This window comes from Melospiza melodia, chromosome W, assembly GCF_035770615.1.
Source record: "Melospiza melodia melodia isolate bMelMel2 chromosome W, bMelMel2.pri, whole genome shotgun sequence".
NCBI lineage: Eukaryota > Metazoa > Chordata > Aves > Passeriformes > Passerellidae > Melospiza > Melospiza melodia.
In genome coordinates this window covers 41,675,840-41,693,728 of record NC_086225.1, presented here as the reverse complement: position 1 = coordinate 41,693,728, position 17,889 = coordinate 41,675,840, and positions in this window count along the sequence as shown.

Here is a 17,889-nt window from a genome sequence, read left to right as displayed (position 1 = left end):
TGTTAGAAATGACCATTGTCAGCTTGTCCGCTCTTGCATTTCCTTCCACTAAAAATCCAGGAAGTGAAGAATGCGCCCTAATGTGAGAAACAAAATATGGATTAGTTCTATATTGCAAAGTTATAAAAAGACATGAAAGCCAACGATGTAAAGTTTCATTACTAACATCCTTTAAAATGGAACCTTCTATTCTCCTGACTACATTAGCAACATAAGCAGAATCTGTGACCAAATTAAAAGGCTGAGGAAACAGCTGAAAAGCTCAAACTACTGCAGCAAGCTCAACAATTTGAGGGGATCCCTCTACTGTTTGAATATCAGATTCCCAAACATCAGTCTTTTGATTAAACCAAGTCACAACGGACTTGTGGCTTTTACCAGAGCCATCAGTGAAGAGAGTCACAGCATGTAAAGGTTCTTCACTTAATTTAGGTTTTTCTCTGAAACTCAATTTTGCTTGCAGTAGTTTGTGAGCTGGATAGTGTATGGAACAAACACCTGGAAAACCTAAGAATGCATATTGTAAATCATCAGAATTTTGCATTGCCCAATTGAAATAATCATTTTTCAATGGCAAATAGATAACTGAACATTCTTGACCTGCCAAAGTTAACAATCTGGTTCTAGCCTTAATTATAATGTATGCAATCATTTCTAAAACTGAGCAAATGGTCTTTGAAAACCTGTAGGGAGGAAAAACCCATTCCATTATTAACAAAGGATCTTGTTCTGTGGAATCCCACTGGAAAATGAGACCACAAAGCTGCATCTTCTCTCCTAAGATTGCAAGAAAGAAAGGATTTTCAGGAACGCAGCGATGAGCTTGTCTTTTTTGAAGAGCTTCTGTGACTTTGTCGAGAGCAGCACGAGCTTCAGGGGTTAAAGTTCTTGGCGAAGTGATGTCGCAACTTCCTCTCAGCAAATGGAAGAGCGGACTCAGTTCATCATTGGTGATTCCCAGCATCGGTCTGACCCAGTTGATTTCTCCTAGAAGTTGTTGTAACTCTTGTAGGTTGTTGACTCTGGTTCGGATCTGAATTTTCTGTGGTATTATTGTCGTCTTCCATCGTCTTCCATCATCTTCCATCCCAGGTACTTCTAAGGTGAAACTTGTTGAATTTTCGTTGCAGAGATTTCAAGTCCAGCTTTTTGAATTTCAGCAACAACACAGTCGCGAGTTTCTTCCATCTCTTCCTTTCAAAGGACTCCACCCTTAAAGCCAATTTTTCTTTCTCTGTATCTATAGATTGACAAACACCAGAACAACCCTGTTTTTGCTTAACTGAAAAAGAGTTCCCCGGAACACAATTTCCCGAGTGGAAGCAGCCACCTCAGCCTCCACCCCAGGCCCAACAGAATCCAATTCAGGTTTCAGTGTCCCTGCACAAACAATTTTAGGAAGTACAGTCACTTTTTCATTTCCATCTTTTACACACTTTGTTCCATCCCCCTTACAAGAGTCACATATTTTTACATTAACAGAACAACGCAAAGAAAAGTCCAAAAGAGTCTCATTTTTTCCCAGAGAGAGAGAAGAAAGATTTTGTTCAACAGAGTTCAAAGCAATACTTTCAGCATTTGCAACAACACTTGTAACATTCTCTGATACTCACACAGTCTCCGGTTTACTGGAATTTAATGAGACAGAACAAGAAGCTTTGTTTTCTGAGTCCAAGTTGATCTTATTATTATCAGTTTGTTTAAAACAGTGCTCCAACAGCGCTCTACAAACCGGCATAAGTTCTCTTAAGCTTTCATCTTTTTTGAGAGAGACTAGATTATAGATTCTCCAGTTTATCTGATCCCAAAAATGAAAAGTAAATGCAGACTGCAGATTTAAATCTTGCGTATTCGCTTTAACCCAGATAAGTAAGTTTTTAAGCTCAGTTTTTGAAATTTCAGAGTGACCTTTTTCTTGTAACATTGTCTCTAATTGATGAAAAACATCCCATTTAACTTTTGATAAATTCGTTCCCATTTTTGTGTTCTTTTAATAATTTTCTTTTTCGCTATTTTGCCTCCCAACGTCACCCAAGCGCTCTCCCGAGATAAGTTACTTACAATTTTCTTGGCTTCGGCGGGAGAGATGATACAGTGTGCTCCTTGTTAACACTTGGGTCTCCGCAGCTGGTACTTCCACGATTTTTCTTTGTTTTTCTTCTATTCTACGTCCTCACACGAGGCACCAATATGCGGGGGACGGGACAGGTATAAGTCCAATGGTGTCAGGAGCCCACGCCTTAAAAAAGGAACCCACTAGGTCGCGGCAAAATATCCAAATATGGATAACATGGTAACCAGACCAGTGAAGAGATTTTTGCTTTTATTTCCAGCACATCAGTCTCAAAATACAAAATGGAGACATGACAGCTCACTGATCCACACCAAAAAATGTCTCCTTCAACAGGGCTCATACAGCAATACATAAAATCATCTCAGACTAGAATTCAGCCAATCAGACACAGAAAACACATCTTGACAAGCATTCTATCCAATCTTATAAAACATAGGTAATCGTAGCTAAAACAAAGACTAGTTGATAAGAGACAAAGAACAGAGTTCTATTCATGCTAACCTTCTAAAGATATACATTAAATAACCTTGTTGCCATCCTAAAGCCTATTCTACAGAAGCCTATTGTTATTTGTCACGTCTACTGCTTGGGAAACTTTTCTGCTTGCACGGAAAACTTTTTCTGCTTGCATGGGAAACTTTTCTGCAATGCTAACAAAACTCCAGTCTAAGGCCTACATACTTCTTTGAAACCATTTCTTAAAAATCCTCTAACCTTATGGATTCCAACATTTCCCCCTCTCTGTTTGACCCAGAAGCTTTCATTTTCTTGTCGCTTGCTATTTGCGTTTCATAGCTCTATTGCAAAATTTCTGCTTATTATCTGCTGAAGACCTATTTTCACTAAACTGAAGCATTGCTATATTACGGCACAGCAACTTAATGCTGTGAAGACCCAATCCCTGAAAGAGAGATATGAATCACGTTTGGCAACAGTCACAAGGCATCGTTCAAAAAACTCTGGTCGATTCCAAGGCCTTAATTCAAAACCTTCGTTCATGTCAATACCCTCATCTACTGCTTTCGTGAGATTTCATACACTCTCTGTGCTTCTACTTCCTAGTTCTCCTGCTTGAATGACAAAAACTTCTCGGACTGTTTTGTTCATCATTCGCCGAAGACAACAGAGTATACAAGGTGCCACTATCAATATCAGTATTAGAACACCTAATATGTAAAGACCTATCTTGCAAAGCTGCCTTAGCCAAGGTGCAAAACTCCAATTTTGAAACAAATCATCCAACCAGGAACCTCCATCTTCTTTAATTTGGGCTGTCAGATCCTTTAATTTTTGAATGCTTTTGTGAATGGATTCGGAATGATCAGACAAATTCATACAACACAATCCTTCCAATTCCTCACAACCATGTCCTTGTGCCAGTAAGAGAAAATCAATGGCTGCTCTGTTTTGAAGAGTAGCATGTCTAATACTATCAACATCGGTCAACATATCACTGATTGCGGAGGATGTGGCATTAGCTTGTTTGCTCAGCCAACATCCAACTCGATCTAATTGTCTCAATGCCACAGCTGAAGCCAATTGGGGTAGAAATATACCTGCTGAAAGCCTTCTGGCGGCATTCCAAGGCATAAAATCACTCTGACAGTTCTCATCATAATGAGGAACAGCTCTTGTTTTCCTTTGTTTCTTTTTCATCACTGCTTTGGCAGTGGGGGCAATTATGGTAAGCATACCAATGCTACAAGGGCCACCTTCAAGGTGGGCTGGAATGCCTTGCCAACCTCTGTCTCCGCAAATGATCCAATACCCTTTTGGCAATTGCCGTGGATATTGGTCCGTCTCCAGAAACACATCCCAACTGTTTGAAACATTTGCTGCCCTGAGAAGTTTTTTCGAACAAATGTTCCAATTGAAGGAAGGACTGTTTCCATTGTCAATTCCACCTGGTTTACCATTGGATTCTTTTCTGACCAAAGGAAACTCTTTCACTGGCACACCAACCAAACAGGTTGAGAAAGGCTTTTCTGGTTCCGAATTCGACAGGCATATAGTATCCGATCCGGCAGCCTTGGCTAAGGTCACCCAAACATTCGTTTTCGGTTGATCCACAGGCAAATCTGCACGACAAAAAACAATTAACATCAAGCAAAACAAGTATACCATTTGATTCTGCCCCATCTCTTTCAAGAACTAAGTTTTGGCAGAATTCTTTCTAAACAAAAACAATAACCTAAATTTTCAGCCAAAAATTAGCTTTGTTAAACAAACATTCAGCATTCAATTCGTATACTCATAAATAACATTGGCACAAAATCAGAGTTCATGGGTTCCACCGATGCACAAAGAACGTCAGGCACAAGAGGCGTCAGGCGAGACCCGGGATCCTTCCATTCGGTCCACGTCTGCGTACTCGCTTCCTCAGTTCTAGGCTCGACAACAGGTTCTGAAGTGCGATACGGTTTGACGTTTTTGGCAGGAACCCACTTAATTCTTCCAGCACCTGTGGAAATAGAAGCATACCCTTTGCCCCACGTTATTAATTGAAACGGGCCTTCCATCTGTCCAGAGTCAGGGTTTCTAATTAGAAGAGGAGGATGTTCTTTCAGTTTTGCCTGTGTGCTATTTGAAAAGTGTCTAAAGATTGGTGGATCTGGTTCTGTACTTGAACTATTTAGAAAATTAAAACCATACAAAGCCTTACTCAGTCTCATCTGTGGGGTGATTTCCGTTCCCCCTCTCTGTCGATCTAATATGCGTTTTAAGGTTTGATGTGTTCTTTCAATGATTGCTTGGCTTGTGGGAGAGTGGGGAATACCAAAAATGTGTCGAACACCCCATTCATTTAAAAATGTGGCCAATTTTTGAGATATGTATGCGGGACCATTGTCAGTTTTTACTTCTTGGGGTATACCCAATGAAGCAAAAGCTTGCAGGAAATGATGACAGGCATGGCTGCCAGTTTCACCTGTGTGAAGGGAAGCAAAAACTGCACCAGAGAACGTGTCTATGGAAACATGAATATTTTTAAATTTACCAAAAGAAGGCTATTTAGTAACACCTGTTTGCCACAACTGTAGGCTTTGTAAGCCTCGGGGGTTGATTGCTCCTGTAGAAACAGGAGGTTGTACCAATTGACAGTCAGGGCAAGTATGAATGATAGCTTTAGCTTGACTTTTAGTGATTTGGAACATTCGCATGAGTGCTTGTGCATTTTGGTGGAAAAAGGCATGACTCAATTTTGCTTGTTCAAAAATATTAGGCAATGTGTTAGAAATGACCATTGTCAGCTTGTCCGCTCTTGCATTTCCTTCCACTAAAAATCCAGGAAGTGAAGAATGCGCCCTAATGTGAGAAACAAAATATGGATTAGTTCTATATTGCAAAGTTATAAAAAGACATGAAAGCCAACGATGTAAAGTTTCATTACTAACATCCTTTAAAATGGAACCTTCTATTCTCCTGACTACATTAGCAACATAAGCAGAATCTGTGACCAAATTAAAAGGCTGAGGAAACAGCTGAAAAGCTCAAACTACTGCAGCAAGCTCAACAATTTGAGGGGATCCCTCTACTGTTTGAATATCAGATTCCCAAACATCAGTCTTTTGATTAAACCAAGTCACAACGGACTTGTGGCTTTTACCAGAGACATCAGTGAAGAGAGTCACAGCATGTAAAGGTTCTTCACTTAATTTAGGTTTTTCTCTGAAACTCAATTTTGCTTGCAGTAGTTTGTGAGCTGGATAGTGTATGGAACAAACACCTGGAAAACCTAAGAATGCATATTGTAAATCATCAGAATTTTGCATTGCCCAATTGAAATAATCATTTTTCAATGGCAAATAGATAACTGAACATTCTTGACCTGCCAAAGTTAACAATCTGGTTCTAGCCTTAATTATAATGTATGCAATCATTTCTAAAACTGAGCAAATGGTCTTTGAAAACCTGTAGGGAGGAAAAACCCATTCCATTATTAACAAAGGATCTTGTTCTGTGGCATCCCACTGGAAAATGAGACCACAAAGCTGCATCTTCTCTCCTAAGATTGCAAGAAAGAAAGGATTTTCAGGAACGCAGCGATGAGCTTGTCTTTTTTGAAGAGCTTCTGTGACTTTGTCGAGAGCAGCACGAGCTTCAGGGGTTAAAGTTCTTGGCGAAGTGATGTCGCAACTTCCTCTCAGCAAATGGAAGAGCGGACTCAGTTCATCATTGGTGATTCCCACCATCGGTCTGACCCAGTTGATTTCTCCTAGAAGTTGTTGTAACTCTTGTAGGTTGTTGACTCTGGTTCGGATCTGAATTTTCTGTGGTATTATTGTCGTCTTCCATCGTCTTCCATCATCTTCCATCCCAGGTACTTCTAAGGTGAAACTTGTTGAATTTTCGTTGCAGAGATTTCAAGTCCAGCTTTTTGAATTTCAGCAACAACACAGTCGCGAGTTTCTTCCATCTCTTCCTTTCAAAGGACTCCACCCTTAAAGCCAATTTTTCTTTCTCTGTATCTATAGATTGACAAACACCAGAACAACCCTGTTTTTGCTTAACTGAAAAAGAGTTCCCCGGAACACAATTTCCCGAGTGGAAGCAGCCACCTCAGCCTCCACCCCAGGCCCAACAGAATCCAATTCAGGTTTCAGTGTCCCTGCACAAACAATTTTAGGAAGTACAGTCACTTTTTCATTTCCATCTTTTACACACTTTGTTCCATCCCCCTTACAAGAGTCACATATTTTTACATTAACAGAACAACGCAAAGAAAAGTCCAAAAGAGTCTCATTTTTTCCCAGAGAGAGAGAAGAAAGATTTTGTTCAACAGAGTTCAAAGCAATACTTTCAGCATTTGCAACAACACTTGTAACATTCTCCGATACTCACACAGTCTCCGGTTTACTGGAATTTAATGAGACAGAACCAGAAGCTTTGTTTTCTGAGTCCAAGTTGATCTTATTATTATCAGTTTGTTTAAAACAGTGCTCCAACAGCGCTCTACAAACCGGCATAAGTTCTCTTAAGCTTTCATCTTTTTTGAGAGAGACTAGATTATAGATTCTCCAGTTTATCTGATCCCAAAAATGAAAAGTAAATGCAGACTGCAGATTTAAATCTTGCGTATTCGCTTTAACCCAGATAAGTAAGTTTTTAAGCTCAGTTTTTGAAATTTCAGAGTGACCTTTTTCTTGTAACATTGTCTCTAATTGATGAAAAACATCCCATTCAACTTTTGATAAATTCGTTCCCATTTTTGTGTTCTTTTAATAATTTTCTTTTTCGCTATTTTGCCTCCAGACGTCACCCAAGCGCTCTCCCGAGATAAGTTACTTACAATTTTCTTGGCTTCGGCGGGAGAGATGATACAGTGTGCTCCTTGTTAACACTTGGGTCTCCGCAGCTGGTACTTCCACGATTTTTCTTTGTTTTTCTTCTATTCTACGTCCTCACACGAGGCACCAATATGCGGGGGACGGGACAGGTATAAGTCCAATGGTGTCAGGAGCCCACGCCTTAAAAAAGGAACCCACTAGGTCGCGGCAAAATATCCAAATATGGATAACATGGTAACCAGACCAGTGAAGAGATTTTTGCTTTTATTTCCAGCACATCAGTCTCAAAATACAAAATGGAGACATGACAGCTCACTGATCCACACCAAAAAATGTCTCCTTCAACAGGGCTCATACAGCAATACATAAAATCATCTCAGACTAGAATTCAGCCAATCAGACACAGAAAACACATCTTGACAAGCATTCTATCCAATCTTATAAAACATAGGTAATCGTAGCTAAAACAAAGACTAGTTGATAAGAGACAAAGAACAGAGTTCTATTCATGCTAACCTTCTAAAGATATACATTAAATAACCTTGTTGCCATCCTAAAGCCTATTCTACAGAAGCCTATTGTTATTTGTCACGTCTACTGCTTGGGAAACTTTTTCTGCTTGCATGGGAAACTTTTCTGCAATGCTAACAAAACTCCAGTCTAAGGCCTACATACTTCTTTGAAACCATTTCTTAAAAATCCTCTAACCTTATGGATTCCAACATTTCCCCCTCTCTGTTTGACCCAGAAGCTTTCATTTTCTTGTCGCTTGCTATTTGCGTTTCATAGCTCTATTGCAAAATTTCTGCTTATTATCTGCTGAAGACCTATTTTCACTAAACTGAAGCATTGCTATATTACAGCACAGCAACTTAATGCTGTGAAGACCCAATCCCTGAAAGAGAGATATGAATCACGTTTGGCAACAGTCACAAGGCATCGTTCAAAAAACTCTGGTCGATTCCAAGGCCTTAATTCAAAACCTTCGTTCATGTCAATACCCTCATCTACTGCTTTCGTGAGATTTCATACACTCTCTGTGCTTCTACTTCCTAGTTCTCCTGCTTGAATGACAAAAACTTCTCGGACTGTTTTGTTCATCATTCGCCGAAGACAACAGAGTATACAAGGTGCCACTATCAATATCAGTATTAGAACACCTAATATGTAAAGACCTATCTTGCAAAGCTGCCTTAGCCAAGGTGCAAAACTCCAATTTTGAAACAAATCATCCAACCAGGAACCTCCATCTTCTTTAATTTGGGCTGTCAGATCCTTTAATTTTTGAATGCTTTTGTGAATGGATTCAGAACGATCAGACAAATTCATACAACACAATCCTTCCAATTCCTCACAACCATGTCCTTGTGCCAGTAAAAGAAAATCAATGGCTGCTCTGTTTTGAAGAGTAGCATGTCTAATACTATCAACATCGGTCAACATATCACTGATTGCGGAGGATGTGGCATTAGCTTGTTTGCTCAGCCAACATCCAACTCGATCTAATTGTCTCAATGCCACAGCTGAAGCCAATTGGGGTAGAAATATACCTGCTGAAAGCCTTCTGGCGGCATTCCAAGGCATAAAATCACTCTGACAGTTCTCATCATAATGAGGAACAGCTCTTGTTTTCCTTTGTTTCTTTTTCATCACTGCTTTGGCAGTGGGGGCAATTATGGTAAGCATACCAATGCTACAAGGGCCACCTTCAAGGTGGGCTGGAATGCCTTGCCAACCTCTGTCTCCGCAAATGATCCAATACCCTTTTGGCAATTGCCGTGGATATTGGTCCGTCTCCAGAAACACATCCCAACTGTTTGAAACATTTGCTGCCCTGAGAAGTTTTTTCGAACAAATGTTCCAATTGAAGGAAGGACTGTTTCCATTGTCAATTCCACCTGGTTTACCATTGGATTCTTTTCTGACCAAAGGAAACTCTTTCACTGGCACACCAACCAAACAGGTTGAGAAAGGCTTTTCTGGTTCCGAATTCGACAGGCATATAGTATCCGATCCGGCAGCCTTGGCTAAGGTCACCCAAACATTCGTTTTCGGTTGATCCACAGGCAAATCTGCACGACAAAAAACAATTAACATCAAGCAAAACAAGTATACCATTTGATTCTGCCCCATCTCTTTCAAGAACTAAGTTTTGGCAGAATTCTTTCTAAACAAAAACAATAACCTAAATTTTCAGCCAAAAACTAGCTTTGTTAAACAAACATTCAGCATTCAATTCGTATACTCATAAATAACATTGGCACAAAATCAGAGTTCATGGGTTCCACCGATGCACAAAGAACGTCAGGCACAAGAGGCGTCAGGCGAGACCCGGGATCCTTCCATTCGGTCCACGTCTGCGTACTCGCTTCCTCAGTTCTAGGCTCGACAACAGGTTCTGAAGTGCGATACGGTTTGACGTTTTTGGCAGGAACCCACTTAATTCTTCCAGCACCTGTGGAAATAGAAGCATACCCTTTGCCCCACGTTATTAATTGAAACGGGCCTTCCATCTGTCCAGAGTCAGGGTTTCTAATTAGAAGAGGAGGATGTTCTTTCAGTTTTGCCTGTGTGCTATTTGAAAAGTGTCTAAAGATTGGTGGATCTGGTTCTGTACTTGAACTATTTAGAAAATTAAAACCATACAAAGCCTTACTCAGTCTCATCTGTGGGGTGATTTCCGTTCCCCCTCTCTGTTGATCTAATATGCGTTTTAAGGTTTGATGTGTTCTTTCAATGATTGCTTGGCTTGTGGGAGAGTGGGGAATACCAAAAATGTGTCGAACACCCCATTCATTTAAAAATGTGGCCAATTTTTGAGATATGTATGCGGGACCATTGTCAGTTTTTACTTCTTGGGGTATACCCAATGAAGCAAAAGCTTGCAAAAAATGATGACAGGCATGGCTGCCAGTTTCACCTGTGTGAAGGGAAGCAAAAACTGCACCAGAGAACGTGTCTATGGAAACATGAATATTTTTAAATTTACCAAAAGAAGGCTATTTAGTAACACCTGTTTGCCACAACTGTAGGCTTTGTAAGCCTCGGGGGTTGATTGCTCCTGTAGAAACAGGAGGTTGTACCAATTGACAGTCAGGGAAAGTATGAATGATAGCTTTAGCTTGACTTTTAGTGATTTGGAACATTCACATGAGTGCTTGTGCATTTTGGTGGAAAAAGGCATGACTCAATTTTGCTTGTTCAAAAATATTTGGCAATGTGTTAGAAATTACCATTGTCAGCTTGTCCGCTCTTGCATTTCCTTCCACTAAAAATCCAGGAAGTGAAGAATGCGCCCTAATGTGAGAAACAAAATATGGATTAGTTCTATATTGCAAAGTTATAAAAAGACATGAAAGCCAACGATGTAAAGTTTCATTACTAACATCCTTTAAAATGGAACCTTCTATTCTCCTGACTACATTAGCAACATAAGCAGAATCTGTGACCAAATTAAAAGGCTGAGGAAACAGCTGAAAAGCTCAAACTACTGCAGCAAGCTCAACAATTTGAGGGGATCCCTCTACTGTTTGAATATCAGATTCCCAAACATCAGTCTTTTGATTAAACCAAGTCACAACGGACTTGTGGCTTTTACCAGAGCCATCAGTGAAGAGAGTCACAGCATGTAAAGGTTCTTCACTTAATTTAGGTTTTTCTCTGAAACTCAATTTTGCTTGCAGTAGTTTGTGAGCTGGATAGTGTATGGAACAAACACCTGGAAAACCTAAGAATGCATATTGTAAATCATCAGAATTTTGCATTGCCCAATTGAAATAATCATTTTTCAATGGCAAATAGATAACTGAACATTCTTGACCTGCCAAAGTTAACAATCTGGTTCTAGCCTTAATTATAATGTATGCAATCATTTCTAAAACTGAGCAAATGGTCTTTGAAAACCTGTAGGGAGGAAAAACCCATTCCATTATTAACAAAGGATCTTGTTCTGTGGCATCCCACTGGAAAATGAGACCACAAAGCTGCATCTTCTCTCCTAAGATTGCAAGAAAGAAAGGATTTTCAGGAACGCAGCGATGAGCTTGTCTTTTTTGAAGAGCTTCTGTGACTTTGTCGAGAGCAGCACGAGCTTCAGGGGTTAAAGTTCTTGGCGAAGTGATGTCGCAACTTCCTCTCAGCAAATGGAAGAGCGGACTCAGTTCATCATTGGTGATTCCCAGCATCGGTCTGACCCAGTTGATTTCTCCTAGAAGTTGTTGTAACTCTTGTAGGTTGTTGACTCTGGTTCGGATCTGAATTTTCTGTGGTATTATTGTCGTCTTCCATCGTCTTCCATCATCTTCCATCCCAGGTACTTCTAAGGTGAAACTTGTTGAATTTTCGTTGCAGAGATTTCAAGTCCAGCTTTTTGAATTTCAGCAACAACACAGTCGCGAGTTTCTTCCATCTCTTCCTTTCAAAGGACTCCACCCTTAAAGCCAATTTTTCTTTCTCTGTATCTATAGATTGACAAACACCAGAACAACCCTGTTTTTGCTTAACTGAAAAAGAGTTCCCCGGAACACAATTTCCCGAGTGGAAGCAGCCACCTCAGCCTCCACCCCAGGCCCAACAGAATCCAATTCAGGTTTCAGTGTCCCTGCACAAACAATTTTAGGAAGTACAGTCACTTTTTCATTTCCATCTTTTACACACTTTGTTCCATCCCCCTTACAAGAGTCACATATTTTTACATTAACAGAACAACGCAAAGAAAAGTCCAAAAGAGTCTCATTTTTTCCCAGAGAGAGAGAAGAAAGATTTTGTTCAACAGACTTCAAAGCAATACTTTCAGCATTTGCAACAACACTTGTAACATTCTCCGATACTCACACAGTCTCCGGTTTACTGGAATTTAATGAGACAGAACAAGAAGCTTTGTTTTCTGAGTCCAAGTTGATCTTATTATTATCAGTTTGTTTAAAACAGTGCTCCAACAGCGCTCTACAAACCGGCATAAGTTCTCTTAAGCTTTCATCTTTTTTGAGAGAGACTAGATTATAGATTCTCCAGTTTATCTGATCCCAAAAATGAAAAGTAAATGCAGACTGCAGATTTAAATCTTGCGTATTCGCTTTAACCCAGATAAGTAAGGTTTTAAGCTCAGTTTTTGAAATTTCAGAGTGACCTTTTTCTTGTAACATTGTCTCTAATTGATGAAAAACATCCCATTCAACTTTTGATAAATTCGTTCCCATTTTTGTGTTCTTTTAATAATTTTCTTTTTTGCTATTTTGCCTCCCAACGTCACCCAAGCGCTCTCCCGAGATAAGTTACTTACAATTTTCTTGGCTTCGGCGGGAGAGATGATACAGTGTGCTCCTTGTTAACACTTGGGTCTCCGCAGCTGGTACTTCCACGATTTTTCTTTGTTTTTCTTCTATTCTACGTCCTCACACGAGGCACCAATATGCGGGGGACGGGACAGGTATAAGTCCAATAGTGTCAGGAACCCACGCCTTAAAAAAGGAACCCACTAGGCCGTGGCAAAATATCCAAATATGGATAACATGGTAACCAGACCAGTGAAGAGATTTTTGCTTTTATTTCCAGCACATCAGTCTCAAAATACAAAATGGAGACATGACAGCTCACTGATCCACACCAAAAAATGTCTCCTTCAACAGGGCTCATACAGCAATACATAAAATCATCTCAGACTAGAATTCAGCCAATCAGACACAGAAAACACATCTTGACAAGCATTCTATCCAATCTTATAAAACATAGGTAATCGTAGCTAAAACAAAGACTAGTTGATAAGAGACAAAGAACAGCGTTCTATTCATGCTAACCTTCTAAAGATATACATTAAACAACCTTGTTGCCATCCTAAAGCCAATTCTACAGAAGCCTATTGTTATTTGTCACGTCTACTGCTTGGGAAACTTTTCTGCTTGCACGGAAAACTTTTTCTGCTTGCATGGGAAACTTTTCTGCAATGCTAACAAAACTCCAGTCTAAGGCCTACATACTTCTTTGTAACCATTTCTTAAAAATCCTCTAACCTTATGGATTCCAACATTTCCCCCTCTCTCTTTGACCCAGAAGCTTTCATTTTCTTGTCGCTTGCTATTTGCGTTTCATAGCTCTATTGCAAAATTTCTGCTTATTATCTGCTGAAGACCTATTTTCACTAAACTGAAGCATTGCTATATTACGGCACAGCAACTTAATGCTGTGAAGACCCAATCCCTGAAAGAGAGATATGAATCACGTTTGGCAACAGTCACAAGGCATCGTTCAAAAAACTCTGGTCGATTCCAAGGCCTTAATTCAAAACCTTCGTTCATGTCAATACCCTCATCTACTGCTTTCGTGAGATTTCATACACTCTCTGTGCTTCTACTTCCTAGTTCTCCTGCTTGAATGACAAAAACTTCTCGGACTGTTTTGTTCATCATTCGCCGAAGACAACAGAGTATACAAGGTGCCACTATCAATATCAGTATTAGAACACCTAATATGTAAAGACCTATCTTGCAAAGTTGCCTTAGCCAAGGTGCAAAACTCCAATTTTGAAACAAATCATCCAACCAGGAACCTCCATCTTCTTTAATTTGGGCTGTCAGATCCTTTAATTTTTGAATGCTTTTGTGAATGGATTCAGAACGATCAGACAAATTCATACAACACAATCCTTCCAATTCCTCACAACCATGTCCTTGTGCCAGTAAAAGAAAATCAATGGCTGCTCTGTTTTGAAGAGTAGCATGTCTAATACTATCAACATCGGTCAACATATCACTGATTGCGGAGGATGTGGCATTAGCTTGTTTGCTCAGCCAACATCCAACTTGATCTAATTGTCTCAATGCCACAGCTGAAGCCAATTGGGGTAGAAATATACCTGCTGAAAGCCTTCTGGCGGCATTCCAAGGCATAAAATCACTCTGACAGTTCTCATCATAATGAGGAACAGCTCTTGTTTTCCTTTGTTTCTTTTTCATCACTGCTTTGGCAGTGGGGGCAATTATGGTAAGCATACCAATGCTACAAGGGCCACCTTCAAGGTGGGCTGGAATGCCTTGCCAACCTCTGTCTCCGCAAATGATCCAATACCCTTTTGGCAATTGCCGTGGATATTGGTCCGTCTCCAGAAACACATCCCAACTGTTTGAAACATTTGCTGCCCTGAGAAGTTTTTTCGAACAAATGTTCCAATTGAAGGAAGGACTGTTTCCATTGTCAATTCCACCTGGTTTACCATTGGATTCTTTTCTGACCAAAGGAAACTCTTTCACTGGCACACCAACCAAACAGGTTGAGAAAGGCTTTTCTGGTTCCGAATTCGACAGGCATATAGTATCCGATCCGGCAGCCTTGGCTAAGGTCACCCAAACATTCGTTTTCGGTTGATCCACAGGCAAATCTGCACGACAAAAAACAATTAACATCAAGCAAAACAAGTATACCATTTGATTCTGCCCCATCTCTTTCAAGAACTAAGTTTTGGCAGAATTCTTTCTAAACAAAAACAATAACCTAAATTTTCAGCCAAAAACTAGCTTTGTTAAACAAACATTCAGCATTCAATTCGTATACTCATAAATAACATTGGCACAAAATCAGAGTTCATGGGTTCCACCGATGCACAAAGAACGTCAGGCACAAGAGGCGTCAGGCGAGACCCGGGATCCTTCCATTCGGTCCACGTCTGCGTACTCGCTTCCTCAGTTCTAGGCTCGACAACAGGTTCTGAAGTGCGATACGGTTTGACGTTTTTGGCAGGAACCCACTTAATTCTTCCAGCACCTGTGGAAATAGAAGCATACCCTTTGCCCCACGTTATTAATTGAAACGGGCCTTCCATCTGTCCAGAGTCAGGGTTTCTAATTAGAAGAGGAGGATGTTCTTTCAGTTTTGCCTGTGTGCTATTTGAAAAGTGTCTAAAGATTGGTGGATCTGGTTCTGTACTTGAACTATTTAGAAAATTAAAACCATACAAAGCCTTACTCAGTCTCATCTGTGGGGTGATTTCCGTTCCCCCTCTCTGTTGATCTAATATGCGTTTTAAGGTTTGATGTGTTCTTTCAATGATTGCTTGGCTTGTGGGAGAGTGGGGAATACCAAAAATGTGTCGAACACCCCATTCATTTAAAAATGTGGCCAATTTTTGAGATATGTATGCGGGACCATTGTCAGTTTTTACTTCTTGGGGTATACCCAATGAAGCAAAAGCTTGCAGGAAATGATGACAGGCATGGCTGCCAGTTTCACCTGTGTGAAGGGAAGTAAAAACTGCACCAGAGAACGTGTCTATGGAAACATGAATATTTTTAAATTTACCAAAAGAAGGCTATTTAGTAACACCTGTTTGCCACAACTGTAGGCTTTGTAAGCCTCGGGGGTTGATTGCTCCTGTAGAAACAGGAGGTTGTACCAATTGACAGTCAGGGCAAGTATGAATGATAGCTTTAGCTTGACTTTTAGTGATTTGGAACATTCACATGAGTGCTTGTGCATTTTGGTGGAAAAAGGCATGACTCAATTTTGCTTGTTCAAAAATATTTGGCAATGTGTTAGAAATGACCATTGTCAGCTTGTCCGCTCTTGCATTTCCTTCCACTAAAAATCCAGGAAGTGAAGAATGCGCCCTAATGTGAGAAACAAAATATGGATTAGTTCTATATTGCAAAGTTATAAAAAGACATGAAAGCCAACGATGTAAAGTTTCATTACTAACATCCTTTAAAATGGAACCTTCTATTCTCCTGACTACATTAGCAACATAAGCAGAATCTGTGACCAAATTAAAAGGCTGAGGAAACAGCTGAAAAGCTCAAACTACTGCAGCAAGCTCAACAATTTGAGGGGATCCCTCTACTGTTTGAATATCAGATTCCCAAACATCAGTCTTTTGATTAAACCAAGTCACAACGGACTTGTGGCTTTTACCAGAGCCATCAGTGAAGAGAGTCACAGCATGTAAAGGTTCTTCACTTAATTTAGGTTTTTCTCTGAAACTCAATTTTGCTTGCAGTAGTTTGTGAGCTGGATAGTGTATGGAACAAACACCTGGAAAACCTAAGAATGCATATTGTAAATCATCAGAATTTTGCATTGCCCAATTGAAATAATCATTTTTCAATGGCAAATAGATAACTGAACATTCTTGACCTGCCAAAGTTAACAATCTGGTTCTAGCCTTAATTATAATGTATGCAATCATTTCTAAAACTGAGCAAATGGTCTTTGAAAACCTGTAGGGAGGAAAAACCCATTCCATTATTAACAAAGGAACTTGTTCTGTGGCATCCCACTGGAAAATGAGACCACAAAGCTGCATCTTCTCTCCTAAGATTGCAAGAAAGAAAGGATTTTCAGGAACGCAGCGATGAGCTTGTCTTTTTTGAAGAGCTTCTGTGACTTTGTCGAGAGCAGCACGAGCTTCAGGGGTTAAAGTTCTTGGCGAAGTGATGTCGCAACTTCCTCTCAGCAAATGGAAGAGCGGACTCAGTTCATCATTGGTGATTCCCAGCATCGGTCTGACCCAGTTGATTTCTCCTAGAAGTTGTTGTAACTCTTGTAGGTTGTTGACTCTGGTTCGGATCTGAATTTTCTGTGGTATTATTGTCGTCTTCCATCGTCTTCCATCATCTTCCATCCCAGGTACTTCTAAGGTGAAACTTGTTGAATTTTCGTTGCAGAGATTTCAAGTCCAGCTTTTTGAATTTCAGCAACAACACAGTCGCGAGTTTCTTCCATCTCTTCCTTTCAAAGGACTCCACCCTTAAAGCCAATTTTTCTTTCTCTGTATCTATAGATTGACAAACACCAGAACAACCCTGTTTTTGCTTAACTGAAAAAGAGTTCCCCGGAACACAATTTCCCGAGTGGAAGCAGCCACCTCAGCCTCCACCCCAGGCCCAACAGAATCCAATTCAGGTTTCAGTGTCCCTGCACAAACAATTTTAGGAAGTACAGTCACTTTTTCATTTCCATCTTTTACACACTTTTTCCATCCCCCTTACAAGAGTCACATATTTTTACATTAACAGAACAACGCGAAGAAAAGTCCAAAAGAGTCTCATTTTTTCCCAGAGAGAGAGAAGAAAGATTTTGTTCAACAGAGTTCAAAGCAATACTTTCAGCATTTGCAACAACACTTGTAACATTCTCCGATACTCACACAGTCTCCGGTTTACTGGAATTTAATGAGACAGAACAAGAAGCTTTGTTTTCTGAGTCCAAGTTGATCTTATTATTATCAGTTTGTTTAAAACAGTGCTCCAACAGCGCTCTACAAACCGGCATAAGTTCTCTTAAGCTTTCATCTTTTTTGAGAGAGACTAGATTATAGATTCTCCAGTTTATCTGATCCCAAAAATGAAAAGTAAAAGCAGACTGCAGATTTAAATCTTGCGTATTCGCTTTAACCCAGATAAGTAAGGTTTTAAGCTCAGTTTTTGAAATTTCAGAGTGACCTTTTTCTTGTAACATTGTCTCTAATTGATGAAAAACATCCCATTCAACTTTTGATAAATTCGTTCCCATTTTTGTGTTCTTTTAATAATTTTCTTTTTTGCT